The 18,162-nt window shown below is 44.7% G+C and overlaps 2 long non-coding RNA genes across 5 annotated transcripts; one reads left to right on the top strand and one right to left on the bottom strand.

The window, feature by feature from the left end:
* Positions 1–4,595: 4,595 nt before the first annotated feature.
* Positions 4,596–9,571, bottom strand: LOC127921186 (uncharacterized). Its single transcript, XR_008108315.1, has 4 exons — positions 9,451–9,571; positions 9,067–9,420; positions 8,483–9,036; positions 4,596–4,713 (listed from the first exon to the last, which is right to left on the bottom strand). It is a non-coding gene; the product is annotated as an uncharacterized LOC127921186 (long non-coding RNA).
* Positions 9,572–10,156: 585 nt separating this feature from the next.
* Positions 10,157–11,184, top strand: LOC127921185 (uncharacterized). 4 transcript variants are annotated; one of them, XR_008108314.1, is made up of 4 exons: positions 10,157–10,379; positions 10,443–10,505; positions 10,568–10,873; positions 10,927–11,184. It is a non-coding gene; the product is annotated as an uncharacterized LOC127921185 (long non-coding RNA). The 4 variants fall into 4 exon arrangements; XR_008108313.1 differs by lacking the exon at positions 10,443–10,505; XR_008108311.1 differs by having other exon boundaries at positions 10,157–10,505.
* The last annotated feature ends 6,978 nt before the right edge of the window (positions 11,185–18,162 follow it).

The raw sequence follows: 18,162 nt of genomic DNA, 5'->3' as shown, positions 1-18,162 counted from the left end.
AGCCAACCATATACATCTTTACCTGATGACTGATGACAGCCAACCATATACACCTTTACCTGATGACAGCCAACCATATACAGCTTTACCTGATGACAGCCCAACCATATACACCTTTACCTGATGACTGATGACAACCAACCATATACAGACTTTTTACCTGATGACAGCCAACCATATACAGCTTTACCTGATGACTGATGACAGCCAACCATATACACCTTTACCTGATGACAGCCAACCATATACAGCTTTACCTGATGACAGCCAACCATATACAGCTTTACCTGATGACAGCCAACCATATACACCTTTACCTGATGACAGCCAACCATATACATCTTTACCTGATGACAGCCAACCATATACATGACTTTACCTGATGACAGCCAACCATATACACCTTTACCTGATGACAGCCAACCATATACACCTTTACCTGATGACTGATGACAGCCAACCATATACACCTTTACCTGATGACTGATGACAGCCAACCATATACACCTTTACCTGATGACAGCCAACCATATACACCTTTACCTGATGACAGCCAACCATATACACCTTTTTACCTGATGACAGCCAACCATATACACCTTTACCTGATGACAGCCAACCATATACACCTTTACCTGATGACAGCCAACCATATACACCTTTACCTGATGACAGCCAACCATATACACCTTTACTGATGACAGCCAACCATATACAGCTTTACCTGATGACAGCCAACCATATACACCTTTACCTGATGACAGCCAACCATATACACCTTTACCTGATGACTGATGACAGCCAACCACAGCCAACCATATACACCTTTACCTGATGACTGATGACAGCCAACCATATATAGCTTTATCTGATGACTGATGACAGCCAATCATATACAGCTTTACCTGATGACAGCCAACCATATACAGCTTTACCTGATGACAGCCAACCATATACACCTTTACCTGATGACTGATGACAGCCAACCATATACACCTTTACCTGATGACAGCCAACCATATACACCTTTACCTGATGACAGCCAACCATATACACCTTTACCTGATGACTGATGACAGCCAACCATATACAACCTGATGACTGATGACAGCCAACCATATACACCTTTACCTGATGACAGACAGCCAACCATATACACCTTTACCTGATGACTGATGACAGCCAACCATATACAGCTTTACCTGATGACAGCCAAACATATACACCTTTGACCTGATGACAGCCAACCATATACAGCTTTACCTGATGACAGCCAACCATATACACCTTTACCTGATGACAACCAACCATATACACCTTTACCTGATGACACCAACCATATACACCTTTACCTGATGACTGATGACAGCCAACCATATACACCTTTACCTGATGACAGCCAACCATATACACCTTTACCTGATGACTGATGACAGCCAACCATATACACCTTTACCTGATGACAGCCAACCATATTACCTGATGACTGATGACAGCCAACCATATACAGCTTTACCTGATGACTGATGACAGCCAACCATATACAGCTTTACCTGATGACTGATGACAGCCAACCATATACACCTTTACCTGATGACTGATGACAGCCAACCATATACAGCTTTACCTGATGACATGACAGCCAACCATATACACCTTTGACCTATACACCTTTACCTGATGACAGCCAACCATATACACCTTTACCTGATGACAGCCAACCATATACACCTTTACCTGATGACTGATGACAGCCAACCATATACAGCTTTACCTGATGACTGATGACAGCCAACCATATACACCTTTACCTGATGACAGCCAACCATATACAGCTTTACCTGATGACAGCCAACCATATACACCTTTACCTGATGACTGATGACAACCAACCATATACACCTTTACCTGATGACAGCCAACCATATACACCTTTACCTGATGACAGCCAACCATATACACCTTTACCTGATGACAGCCAACCATATACACCCTGATACCTGATGACAGCCAACCATATACACCTTTACCTGATGACTGATGACAGCAACCATATACAGCTTTACCTGATGACAGCCAACCATATACACCTTTACCTGATGACAGCCCAACCATATACACTTTACCTGATGACAGAACCATATACATCTTTACCTGATGACAGCCAACCATATACAGCTTTACCTGATGACAGCCAACCATATACACCTTTACCTGATGACTGATGACAGCCAACCATATACACTTTACCTGATGACAGCCAACCATATACACCTTTACCTGACTGATGACAGCCAACCATATACACCTTTACCTGATGACTGATGACAGCCAACCATATACACCTTTACCTGATGACAGCCAACCATATACACCTTTACCTGATGACAGCCAACCATATACACCTTTACCTGATGACTGATGACAGCCAACCATATACACCTTTACCTGATGACATGACCAACCATATACACCTTTACCTGATGACAGCCAACCATATACAGCTTTACCTGATGACAGCCAACCATATACACCTTTACCTGATGACTGATGACAGCCAACCATATACACCTTTAACCATATACACTTTACCTGATGACAGCCAACCATATAGAGCTTTACCTGATGACAGCCAACCATATACACCTTTACCTGATGACAGCCAACCATATACACCTTTACCTGATGACAGCCAACCATATACACCTTTACCTGATGACAGCCAACCATATACACCTTTACCTGATGACAGCCAACCATATACACCTTTACCATGATGACAGCTATTTTACCTGATGACAGCCAACCATATACACCTTTACCTGATGACAGCCAACCATATACACCTTTACCTGATGACTGATGACAGCCAACCATATACACCTTTACCTGATGACAGCCAACCATATACAGCTTTACCTGATGACAGCCAACCATATACACCTTTACCTGATGACTGATGACAGCCAACCATATACACCTTTACCTGATGACAGCCAACCATATACAGCTTTACCTGATGACTGATGACAGCCAACCATATACAGCTTTACCTGATGACAGCCAACCATATACACCTTTACCTGATGACAGCCAACCATATACACCTTTACCTGATGACTGATGACAGCCAACCATATACAGCCTTTACCTGATGACTGAGACAGCCAACCATATACACCTTTACCTGATGACAGACCCAACCATATACACCTTTACCTGATGACAGCCAACCATATACAGCTTTACCTGATGACAGCCAACCATATACACCTTTACCAGATGACTGATGACAGCCAACCATATACACCTTTACCTGATGACAGCCAACCATATACACCTTTACCTGATGACAGCCAACCATATACACCTTTACCTGATGACAGCCAACCATATACACCTTTACCTGATGACAGCCAACCATATACACCTTTACCTGATGACAGCCAACCATATACACCTTTACCTGATGACAGCCAACCATATACACCTTTACCTGATGACAGCCAACCATATACACCTTTACCTGATGACAGCCAACCATATACACCTTTACCTGATGACAGCCAACCATATACACCTTTACCTGATGACAGCCAACCATATACACCTTTACCTGATGACAGCCAACCATATACACCTTTACCTGATGACAGCCAACCATATACACCTTTACCTGATGACTGATGACAGCCAACCATATACACCTTTACCTGATGACAGCCAACCATATACAGCTTTACCTGACATGCCAACCATATACACCTTTACCTGATGACAGCCAACCATATACACCTTTACCTGATGACAGCCAACCATATACACCTTTACCTGATGACTGATGACAGCCAACCATATACACCTTTACCTGATGACAGCCAACCATATACACCTTTACCTGATGACAGCCAACCATATACACCTTTACCTGATGACAGCCAACCATATACAGCTTTACCTGATGACAGCCAACCATATACACCTTTACCTGATGACAGACAGCCAACCATATACACCTTTACCTGATGACCTATACACCTTTACCTGATGACAGCCAACCATATACAGCTTTACCTGATGACAGCCAACCATATACACCTTTACCTGATGACAGCCAACCATATACATCTTTACCTGATGACAGCCAACCATATACACCTTTACCTGATGACAGCCAACCATATACACCTTTACATGATGACAGCCAACCATATACAGCTTTACCTGATGACACCCAACCATATACACCTTTACCTGATGACTGATGACAACCAACCATATACACCTTTACCTGATGACAGCCAACCATATACAGCTTTACCTGATGACTGATGACAGCCAACCATATACACCTTTACCTGATGACAGCCAACCATATACACTTTACCTGATGACTGATGACAGCCAACCATATACACCTTTACCTGATGACTGATGACAGCCAACCATATACACCTTTACCTGATGACTGATGACAGCCAACCATATACACCTTTACCTGATGACTGATGACAGCAACCATATACACCTTTACCTGATGACAGCCAACCATATACACTTTACCTGATGACCTGATGACAGCCAACCATATACACCTTTACCTGATGACTGATGACAGCCAACCATATACACCTTAACCATATACACCTTTACCTGATGACAGCCAACCATAAAGAGCTTTACCTGATGACAGCCAACCATATACACCTTTACCTGATGACAGCCAACCATATACACCTTTACCTGATGACAGCCAACCATATACACCTTTACCTGATGACAGCCAACCATATACACCTTTACTGATGACAGCCAACCATATACACCTTTACCTGATGACAGCCAACCATATACACCTTTACCTGATGACTGATGACAGCCAACCATATACACCTTTACCTGATGACTGAGACAGCCAACCATATACACCTTTACCTGATGACAGCCAACCATATACAGCTTTACCTGATGACTGATGACAGCCAACCATATACACCTTTACCTGATGACAGCCAACCATATACACCTTTACCTGATGACAGCCCAACCATATACATCTTTACCTGATGACAGCCCAACCATATACATCTTTACCTGATGACAGCCAACCATATACACCTTTACCTGATGACAGCCAACCATATACACCTTTACCTGATGACAGCCAACCATATACACCTTTACCTGATGACAGCCAACCATATACACCTTTACCTGATGACAGCCAACCATATACACCTTTACCTGATGACAGCCAACCATATACACCTTTACCTGATGACAGACCAACCATATACACCTTTACCTGATGACAGCTTTACCTGATGACAGCCAACCATATACACCTTTACCTGATGACAGCCAACCATATACACCTTTACCTGATGACAGCCAACCATATACACCTTTACCTGATGACAGCCAACCATATACACCTTTACCTGATGACAGCCAACCATATACACCTTTACCTGATGACAGCCAACCATATACACCTTTACCTGATGACAGACCAACCATATACACCTTTACCTGATGACAGCCAACCATATACACCTTTACCTGATGACAGCCAACCATATACACCTTTACCTGATGACAGCCAACCATATACACCTTTACCTGATGACAGCCAACCATATACACCTTTACCTGATGACTGATGACCAACCATATACACCTTTACCTGATGACAGCCAACCATATACACCTTTACCTGATGACAGCCAACCATATACACCTTTACCTGATGACAGCCAACCATATACACCTTTACCTGATGACAGCCAACCATATACACCTTTACCTGATGACTGATGACAGCCAACCATATACACCTTTACCTGATGACATGACAGCCAATCATATACAGCTTTACCTGATGACAGCCAACCATATACACCTTTACCTGATGACAGCCAACCATATACACCTTTACCTGATGACTGATGACAGCCAACCATATACACCTTTACCTGATGACAGCCAACCATATACAACTTTGATGACAGATGACAGCCAACCATATACACCTTTACCTGATGACAGCCAACCATATACACCTTTACCTGATGACTGATGACAGCCAACCATATACAGTTTTACCTGATGACAGCCAACCATATACACCTTTACCTGATGACCTGATGACTGATGACAGCCAACCATATACACCTTTACCTGATGACAGCCAACCATATACAGCTTTACCTGATGACAGCCAACCATGATGACAGCCAACCATATACACCTTTACCTGATGACAGCCAACCATATACAGCTTTACCTGATGACTGAACCATGACACCTTTACCAACCATATATACACCTTTACCTGATGACAGCCAACCATATACAGCTTTACCTGATGACTGATGACAGCCAACCATATACACCTTTACCTGATGACAGCCAACCATATACAGCTTTACCTGATGACAGCCAACCATATACAGCTTTACCTGATGACTGATGACAGCCAACCATATACACCTTTACCTGATGACTGATGACAGCCAACCATATACACCTTTACCTGATGACAGCCAACCATATACACCTTTACCTGATGACAGACCAACCATATACAGCTTTACCTGATGACTGATGACAGCCAACCATATACACCTTTATATACCTTTACCTGATGACAGCCAACCATATACACCTTTACCTGATGACAGCCAACCATATACAGCTTTACCTGATGACAGCCAACCATATACAGCTTTACCTGATGACAGCCAACCATATACACCTTTACCTGATGACAGCCAACCATATACACCTTTACCTGATGACAGCCAACCATATACACCTTTACCTGATGACAGCCAACCATATACACCTTTACCTGATGACAGCCAACCATATACACCTTTACCTGATGACTGACAGCCAACCATATACACCTTTACCTGATGACAACCAACCATATACACCTTTACCTGATGACAGCCAACCATATACACCTTTACCTGATGACAGCCAACCATATACACCTTTACCTGATGACAGCCAACCATATACACCTTTACCTGATGACAGCCAACCATATACACCTTTACCTGATGACAGCCAACCATATAGAGTTTTACCTGATGACAGCCAACCATATACACCTTTATCTGATGACAGCCAACCATATACAGCTTTATCTGATGAACCATATATAGCTTTATCTGATGACAGCCAATCATATACAGCTTTACCTGATGACAGCCAACCATATACACCTTTACCTGATGACAGCCAACCATATACACCTTTACCTGATGACAGCCAACCATATACACCTTTACCTTGACTGATGACAGCCAACCACAGCCAACCATATATAGCTTTATCTGATGACGGATGACAGCCATCCATATACAGCTTTACCTGATGACAGCCAACCATATACACCTTTACCTGATGACTGATGACCAACCATATACAACTTTACTTGATGACAGCCAACCATATACACCTTTACCTGATGACAGCCAACCATATACACCTTTACCTGATGACTGATGACTGCAACCATATACAGCTTTACCTGATGACAGCCAACCATATACACCTTTACCTGATGACTGATGACTGCCAACCATATACAGCTTTACCTGATGACAGCCAACCATATACACCTTTACATGATGACAGCCAACCATATACAGCTTTACCTGATGACACCCAACCATATACACCTTTACCTGATGACTGATGACAACCAACCATATACACCTTTACCTGATGACAGCCAACCATATACAGCTTTACCTGATGACTGATGACAGCCAACCATATACACCTTTACCTGATGACAGCCAACCATATACACCTTTACCTGATGACTGATGACAGCCAACCATATACACCTTTACCTGATGACTGATGACAGCCAACCATATACACCTTTACCTGATGACTGATGACAGCCAACCATATACACCTTTACCTGATGACTGATGACAGCCAACCATATACACCTTTACCTGATGACAGCCAACCATATACAGCTTTGATGACTGATGACAGCCAACCATATACACCTTTACCTGATGACTGATGACAGCCAACCATATACACCTTAACCATATACACCTTTACCTGATGACAGCCAACCATAAAGAGCTTTACCTGATGACAGCCAACCATATACACCTTTACCTGATGACAGCCAACCATATACATCTTTACCTGATGACTGATGACAGCCAACCATATACACCTTTACCTGATGACAGCCAACCATATACAGCTTTACCTGATGACACCCAACCATATACACCTTTACCTGATGACTGATGACAACCAACCATATACACCTTTACCAGATGACAGCCAACCATATACAGCTTTACCTGATGACTGATGACAGCCAACCATATACACCTTTACTTGATGACAGCCAACCATATACAGCTTTACCTGATGACAGCCAACCATATACATCTTTACCTGATGACAGCCAGCCAACCATATACATCTTTACCTGATGACAGCCAACCATATACATCTTTACCTGATGACAGCCAACCATATACACCTTTACCTGATGACAGCCAACCATATACACCTTTACCTGATGACAGCCAACCATATACACCTTTACCTGATGACAGCCAACCATATACACCTTTACCTGATGACAGCCAACCATATACACCTTTACCTGATGACAGCCAACCATATACACCTTTACCTGATGACTGATGACAGCCAACCATATACACCTTTACCTGAAGACTGATGACAGCCAACCATATACACCTATACCTGATGACAGCCAACCATATACACCTTTACCTGATGACAGCCAACCATATACACCTTTACCTGATGACAGCCAACCATATACACCTTTACCTGATGACAGCCAACCATATACACCTTTACCTGATGACAGCCAACCATATACACCTTTACCTGATGACAGCCAACCATATACACCTTTACCTGATGACAGCCAACCATATACACCTTTACCTGATGACAGCCAACCATATACACCTTTACCCGATGACAGCCAACCATATACACCTTTACCTGATGACAGCCAACCATATACACCTTTACCCGATGACAGCCAACCATATACACCTTTACCCGATGACAGCCAACCATATACACCTTTACCCGATGACAGCCAACCATATACACCTTTACCCGATGACAGCCAACCATATACACCTTTACCCGATGACAGCCAACCATATACACCTTTACCCGATGACAGCCAACCATATACACCTTTACCCGATGACAGCCAACCATATACACCTTTACCCGATGACAGCCAACCATATACACCTTTACCCGATGACAGCCAACCATATACACCTTTACCCGATGACAGCCAACCATATACACCTTTACCCGATGACAGCCAACCATATACACCTTTACCCGATGACAGCCAACCATATACACCTTTACCCGATGACAGCTAACCATATACACCTTTACCCGATGACAGCCAACCATATACACCTTTACCCGATGACAGCCAACCATATACACCTTTACCTGATGACAGCCAACCATGCCCTATTCACTGAACAAAAATAAATGCAACATGGAACTATTTCCAAAATATTTCTGACGTTACAATTCATAATAAGGAAACCAGTCAATTGAAAATAAGTTCATCGGGTCCTAATCTATGGGTTTCACATGACTGAGAATACAGATATTCATCTGGTCATAAATACAGTAAATCATAGTTAGGGGCCTGGATCAGAGAAGCAGGCAGTATATCTGGTGTGACCAGCGCTTTCTCCATGCAGAGCAACACATCAGACCGTTGATAGTGGCCTGTAGAATGTTGTCCCACTCCTCTTCAATGGCGGGAACTGGAACACGCTGTCGTACATGTCGATCCAGAGCATCCCAAACATGCTGAATGGGTCACATGTCTGAGTATGCAGGCCGTTTTCAGCTTCCAGGAATTGTGTACAGGTCCTTGCGACATGGGGCCGTGCGTTATCATGCTGAAACATGAGGTGATGGAGGTGGATGAATGACACGACACTGGGCCTCAGGATCTCATCATGCTGAAACATGAGGTGATGGAGGTGGATGAATGACACGACACTGGGCCTCAGGATCTCATCATGCTGAAACATGAGGTGATGGAGGTGGATGAATGACACGACACTGGGCCTCAGGATCTCATCATGCTGAAACATGAGGTGATGGAGGTGGATGAATGACACGACACTGGGCCTCAGGATCTCATCATGCTGAAACATGAGGTGATGGAGGTGGATGAATGACACGACACTGGGCCTCAGGATCTCATCATGCTGAAACATGAGGTGATGGAGGTGGATGAATGACACGACACTGGGCCTCAGGATCTCATCATGCTGAAACATGAGGTGATGGAGGTGGATGAATGACACGACACTGGACCTCAGGATCTCATCATGCTGAAACATGAGGTGATGGAGGTGGATGAATGACACGACACTGGGCCTCAGGATCTCATCATGCTGAAACATGAGGTGATGGAGGTGGATGAATGACACGACACTGGACTCAGGATCTCATCATGCTGAAACATGAGGTGATGGAGGTGGATGAATGACACGACACTGGGCCTCAGGATCTCATCATGCTGAAACATGAGGTGATGGAGGTGGATGAATGACACGACACTGGACCTCAGGATCTCATCATGCTGAAACATGAGGTGATGGAGGTGGATGAATGACACGACACTGGGCCTCAGGATCTCATCATGCTGAAACATGAGGTGATGGAGGTGGATGAATGACACGACACTGGACCTCAGGATCTCATCATGCTGAAACATGAGGTGATGGAGGTGGATGAATGACACGACACTGGGCCTCAGGATCTCATCATGCTGAAACATGAGGTGATGCAGGTCACGACACTGGGCCTCAGGATCTCATCATGCTGAAACATGAGGTGATGGAGGTGGATGAATGACACGACACTGGGCCTCAGGATCTCATCATGCTGAAACATGAGGTGATGGAGGTGGATGAATGTCACGACACTGGGCCTCAGGATCTCATCATGCTGAAACATGAGGTGATGGAGGTGGATGAATGACACGACACTGGGCCTCAGGATCTCATCATGCTGAAACATGAGGTGATGGAGGTGGATGAATGTCACGACAATGGGCCTCAGGATCTCGTCACGGTATCTCTGTGCATTCAAATTGCCATCAATAAAATGCTATTGTGGTCGTTGTCCTTACCATATGCCTGCTCATACCATAACACCGCCACCATGGGGCACTCTGTTCACAACGCTGACATCAGCAAATCGCTAGCCCACACAAAGCCACACACGCTACGCTGTCTTCCATCTAGTAGAGCCAATTGGTCTGGTCTGACTGAGTGTAGGTGATGTAGCCTGTACAAGAGCAGCATAAGGGAGCCCTGCTTGTTTAACATTAGATACCATTTGATCCCACAAAACAGATTACTTTCTTTGTAAAGTGAATGGAAAAGATCTTTTGACTTAAAAAAACCCTACCAGTTTCCTTTGCTTGTAAGTGACCTGGAAGAGAAGTGAGTGAATCTCCACTAACATGCATTTCCTGCTTCCTGTCTTCCAGATGCTGGCATCTCCATCCCCATCGTCGTCAGGTCAATTGTCGCAGCTTGGTGCCAGTTTATACGGGCCACAAAGTAAGCACTGCTCGTCTGCTGTCCCTTCACCATCCATGCATGGCTTTGAACACTCCACTGCTGCTTAGCATTCTGTCACTGCCTAGCCTGCATTCTGTCACTGCTTAGCCTGCATTCTGTCACTGCTTAGCCTGCATTCTGTCACTGCTTAGCCTGCATTCTGTCACTGCTTAGCCTGCATTCTGTCACTGCTTAGCCTGCATTCTGTCACTGCCTAGCCTGCATTCTGTCACTGCCTAGCCTGCATTCTGTCACTGCTTAGCCTGCATTCTGTCACTGCTTAGCCTGCATTCTGTTACTGCCTAGCCTGCATTCTGTCACTGCCTAGCCTGCATTGCTTAGCTGCATTCTGTCACTGCTTAGCCTGCATTCTGTCACTGCTTAGCCTGCATTCTGTTACTGCTTAGCCTGCATTCTGTCACTGCTTAGCCTGCATTCTGTCACTGCTTAGCCTGCATTCTGTCACTGCTTAGCCTGCATTCTGTCACTGCTTAGCCTGCATTCTGTCACTGCTTAGCCTGCATTCTGTCGCTGCCTAGCCTGCATTCTGTTACTGCTTAGCCTGCATTCTGTCGCTGCCTAGCCTGCATTCTGTCGCTGCTTAGCCTGCATTCTGTCACTGCTTAGCCTGCATTCTGTTACTGCTTAGCCTGCATTCTGTTACTGCTTAGCCTGCATTCTGTTACTGCTTAGCCTGCATTCTGTCACCTGCATTCTGCTTAGCCTGCATTCTGTCACTGCTTAGCCTGCATTCTGTTACTGCTTAGCCTGCATTCTGTTACTGCTTAGCCTGCATTCTGTCACTGCTTAGCCTGCATTCTGTTACCTGCTTCTGTCACTGCTTAGCCTGCATTCTGTGTCACACCTTTGCCTTCTGTCAGCCTGCATTCTGTTACTGCTTAGCCTGCATTCTGTCACTGCTTAGCCTGCATTCTGTCACTGCTTAGCCTGCATTCTGTCACTGCTTAGCCTGCATTCTGTCACTGCTAGCCTGCATTCTGTCACTGCTTAGCCTGCATTCTGTCACTGCCTAGCCTGCATTCTGTCACTGCCTGCTTAGCCTGCATTCTGTCACTGCTTAGCCTGCATTCTGTTACTGCTTACCTGCATTCTGTTACTGCTTAGCCTGCATTCTGTCACTGCTTAGCCTGCATTCTGTCCTGCACTGCACTGCTCGCCTGCATTCTGTCACTGCTTAGCCTGCATTCTGTTACTGCTTAGCCTGCATTCTGTCACTGCTTAGCCTGCATTCTGTCACTGCATTCTGTCAGCCTGCATTCTGTCACTGCCTAGCCTGCATTCTGTCACTGCTTAGCCTGCATTCTGTCACTGCACTTAGCCTGCATTCTGTCACTGCACTGCTAGCCTGCATTCTGTCACTGCTTAGCCTGCATTCTGTCACTGCTTAGCCTGCATTCTGTCACTGCTTAGCCTGCATTCTGTCACTGCTTAGCCTGCATTCTGTCACTGCTTAGCCTGCATTCTGTTACTGCTTAGCCTGCATTCTGTCACTGCTTAGCCTGCATTCTGTTACTGCTTAGCCTGCATTCTGTCACTGCTTAGCCTGCATTCTGTCACTGCTTAGCCTGCATTCTGTCACTGCTTAGCCTGCATTCTGTCACTGCCTAGCCTGCATTCTGTCACTGCTTAGCCTGCATTCTGTCGCATTCTGCTTAGCCTGCATTCTGTCACTGCTTAGACTGCATTCTGTCACTGCCTAGCCTGCATTCTGTCACTGCTTCTGTCACTGCCTGCATTCTGTCACTGCTTAGCCTGCATTCTGTCACTGCTTAGCCTGCATTCTGTCACTGCTTAGCCTGCATTCTGTTACTGCTGTCACTGCTTAGCCTGCATTCTGTCACTGCTTAGCCTGCATTCTGTCACTGTTACTTAGCCTGCATTCTGTCACTGCTTAGCCTGCATTCTGTCACTGCTTAGCCTGCATTCTGTCACTGCTTAGCCTGCATTCTGTCACTGCTTAGCCTGCATTCTGTCACTGCTTAGCCTGCATTCTGTCACTGCTTAGCCTGCATTCTGTCACTGCCTAGCCTGCATTCTGTCACTGCCTAGCCTGCATTCTGTCACTGCTTAGCCTGCATTCTGTCACTGCTTAGCCTGCATTCTGTCACTGCTTAGCCTGCATTCTGTCACTGCCTAGCCTGCATTCTGTCACTGCTTAGCCTGCATTCTGTCACTGCTTAGCCTGCATTCTGTCACTGCCTAGCCTGCATTCTGTCACTGCTTAGCCTGCATTCTGTCACTGCTTAGCCTGCATTCTGTCACTGCTTAGCCTGCATTCTGTCACTGCTTAGCCTGCATTCTGTCACTGCTTAGCCTGCATTCTGTCACTGCCTAGCCTACATTCTGTTACTGCTTAGCCTGCATTCTGTCACTGCCTAGCCTGCATTCTGTCACTGCCTAGCCTGCATGTCTGTCACTGTTACTTAGCCTGCATTCTGTTACTGCTTAGCCTGCATTCTGTCACTGCTTAGCCTGCATTCTGTCACTGCTTAGCCTGCATTCTGTCACTGCTTAGCCTGCATTCTGTTACTGCTTAGCCTGCATTCTGTCACTGCTTAGCCTGCATTCTGTTACTGCTTAGCCTGCATTCTGTCACTGCTTAGCCTGCATTCTGTCACTGCTTAGCCTGCATTCTGTTACTGCTTAGCCTGCATTCTGTCACTGCTTAGCCTGCATTCTGTCACTGCTTAGCCTGCATTCTGTCACTGCCTAGCCTGCATTCTGTCACTGCTTAGCCTGCATTCTGTCACTGCTTAGCCTGCATTCTGTCACTGCTTAGCCTGCATTCTGTCACTGCTTAGCCTGCATTCTGTCACTGCTTAGCCTGCATTCTGTCACTGCTTAGCCTGCATTCTGTCACTGCTTAGCCTGCATTCTGTTACTGCTCAGTCTGCATTCTGTCACTGCTTAGACTGCATTCTGTCGCTGCCTAGCCTGCATTTAGAGCTCTGGTCAAAAGTAGCCTGTACTTCTGGGAATAAGATGCCATTTAGCCTAAACGCATCCTCTGTCACTCCTTTAGCTGGGTTAATATGTCCTACCTATGGCTATAATGCTCTAAGGGAAAGGATTGCTGTCAACTGCATAGCTGTTCTGCAGGAAGTGGATTGAATTGGCTGAGTTGAAAGTGTAATTGAGTGTAACTGAGGCCAGAGCCAGATCAATGTAAATACAGTAGTCCTCTGGGTTTTAGGCCCCGTTCCATGTTGTCACTATCGGGCTTCTCCTGCATTCTGTTGTCTTGAAATACTCAATCCTGTTTCTCCCAAGTATTTTACAGGAATCAGCCTAGCGTCTTCAGAGCTTACCAGTCCAAAGCCTGTTTATCTCCGACTCTAACCACTGCTTTCTCCCCCGCTTTCTGTGTATGTCTACTGAATAAAGGAATATAGCTGACCGTTTTAAAGCCTGCATTCTGTCACTCCCTGTGTGTCTGTGTGTGTCTACTGCAAAGGAATATAGCTGTTACTGCCTTAGCCTGTATTTCTCCCACTGCTTAGCCTGCATTCTGTGTGTCACTGCCTAAAGGAATATAGCCTGCATTCTGTTTTAAAGCCTGTATTCTCCCAACTATAACCACCTTTCTGTTACTGTGTAGCCTGTGTATGTCTACTGAATAAAGGAATATAGCTGACTGTTTTAAAGCCTGCATTTCTCAACTATAACCTGCTTTCTCCCTGTTGTCTGTGTGTGTCTACTGAATAAAGGAATATAGCTGACTGTTTTAAAGCCTGTATTCCCAACTATAACCACATTTCTCCCTGTGTGTCTACTGAATAAAGGAATATAGCTGACTGTTTTAAAGCCTGTATTTCTCCCAACTTAGCCACATTTGTCTCCCTGTGTGTCTACTGAATAAAGGAATCTGTGACTGTTTTAAAGCCTGTATTTCTCCCAACTATTAGCCACATTTCTCCCCTGTGTGTCTAGCCTGCATTCTGTGACTGTTTTAAAGCCTGTATTTCTCCCAACTATAACCACATTTCTCCCACTGTGTGTCTACTGAATAAAGGAATATAGCTGACTGTTTTAAAGCCTGTATTTCTCCCAACTATAACCACCTTTCTCCCCTGTGTGTCTGAATTATAGTGACTGTTTTAAAGCCTGTATTTCTCCCAACTATAACCACCTTTCTCCCCTGTGTGTCTACTGAATAAAGGAATATAGCTGACTGTTTAAAGCCTGTATTTCTCCCAACTAGCCCCTGTGTGTTCTGTGTTGTCTGTGACTGCAGGTGCCCTAGGGTTCCCTGTCACTGCATGAGCAACTGGCTCAGTTGAATCACTGCTACCACTGCATTCTGTCACTGCTTAGCCTGCGTTACCCCTGCCTCTGGGTAGCCCCCGCATTCTGTCCATACTGCTCCCTAGCCTGCATTCTGTCACTGCCATTAGCCTGCATTTCTGTCACCCAGCTTAGCCATGCATTCTGTTCACTGCCTGAGCCTGATGCATTCTTGTCACTGCTTAGTTCTGACATTCTGTCAGCCGCCCGGTGAGCTCTGCCTATGGGGGTTAGGACTGTTAGCCTGTTTAGCTTAGGTCAATTCACTCACTGCTTAATAAAAACAAGGTTTGATGAATCAGCTAATCTTATTCCTTATCTCTTTTCCCTTTTCATGTTGTCCTGATCCGCCACCCTGATCTATCCACTGACTCGTCTCTGTGTCTCTCTCTCTCTCTCTGTGTCATCCACTGTAGGAGCATCCTGCTGAACACGCAACATGATGAACACCCCTCAGCAGGTGGGGAATAAGATGCATGGTTGCCTAGTGGGGGCAGGACCAACAGCCTGGGCAGCTCGGGCCTGGGCAGCTTGCCTCTCCCAGCATCATCTGCATGCCCAAGCAACAGCAATCACGGCATGTCCATCAACAGGTAACACTAGGATGAAGCCAGACCGTATCAATGGGTGATGTATTGAACATTGTTAAGACAGGACATAGAAACCATGAAGACCTGTTGGTCACACATAATAAAGACTGACTTTGAAGCGGTGAGACAATTAACAGTATAAAACCATGGAATAGGAGCCTGTCAAACCTTTCCTCCCTAGTACAGTATGAAACCATGGAATAGAAGCCAGTCAAACCTTTTACCTCCCTACTATCAGTATAAAACCATGGAATAGTCCAGTCAAACCTTTTAGGCCCTACTACAGTATGAAACCATGGAATAGGAGCCTGTCAAACCTTTTACCTCCTGTCAGTATAAAACCATGAATAGGGAGCCTGTCAAACCTTTTTCCCTACCCAAGTATAAAACCATGGAATGGGAGCCAGGCAATATACCTCCCTACTACAGTATAAAACCATGGAATAGGAGCCTGTCCAAACCTTTTACCTCCCTACTACAGTATAAAACCATGGAATGGGAGCCCACTGCCTTTTACCTCCCTACTACAGTATAAAACCATGGAATAGTGTGTTTTTACCTCCCTACTGAATATAAAACCATGGAATATAGCTCAAACCTTTTACCTCCCTGCTACAGTATAAAACCATTAAAGCCAGTCAAACCTTTTACTCCCTACTACTATAAAACCATGGAATAGGATTCCTCAAACCTTTTACCTCCCTGTGTATAAAACCATGGAATAGGAATATAGTCTTTTACCCTCCCTACTGTATAAACCATGGAATAGGGAGCCTGTCAAACCTTTTACCTCCCTACTACAGTATAAAACCATGGAATAGGAGCCAGTCAAACCTTTTACCTCCCTACTACAGTATAAAACCATGGAATAGGAGCCAGTCAAACCTTTTACCTCCCTACTGTTTTGGAAAGCCTGTCAAACCTTTCCTCCCTACTACTATAAAACCATGGAATACCTTTCAAACCTTTTCTGTACTACAGTCTAAAACCATGGAATAGAGCCAGGCAAACCTTTTAGCTGACTACAGTATAAAACCATGGAATAGGAGCCTGTCAAACCTTTCTCCCTACTACAGTATAAAACCATGGAATGGGAGCCAGGCAAACCTTTTACTCCCTACTGTGTATAAAACCATGGAATAAAGCCAGAATATAGCTCCCTACTACAGTTTTAAAGCCAGTCAAACCTTTTACTCCCTACTATATAAAACCATGGAATAGAAGCCAGTCAAACCTTTTACCTCCCTGACTGTGTATAAAACCATGGAATAGGAGGTCAAACCTTTTACCTCCCTGACTGTATAAAACCATGGAATAGCCAGTCAAACCTTTTACTCCCTACTACTATGAAAACCATGGAATAGGAGCCTGTCCCCTGTTCTGTCCTGTTGTCCCTACTGTATAAAACCATAAAGGAAGTATAGCTGACTACAGTTTTAAAGCCTGTATTTTACCTCCCAACTATAAAACCATTCCAGTCAAACCTGTTACCTCCCTACTCTATAAAACCATAAAGGAATATTTTACCTCCCTACTGTTTTAAAGCCTGTATTTCTCCTAACTATAAAACCATGGAATAGGAGCCTGTCAAACCTCTTACCTGTACT

The sequence above is a fragment of the Oncorhynchus keta genome, unplaced genomic scaffold, assembly GCF_023373465.1.
Source record: "Oncorhynchus keta strain PuntledgeMale-10-30-2019 unplaced genomic scaffold, Oket_V2 Un_contig_21605_pilon_pilon, whole genome shotgun sequence".
Classification (NCBI taxonomy): domain Eukaryota; kingdom Metazoa; phylum Chordata; class Actinopteri; order Salmoniformes; family Salmonidae; genus Oncorhynchus; species Oncorhynchus keta.
Note: the sequence above shows the minus strand (reverse complement) of the source record. Positions and strands in the feature narration are given on the sequence as shown.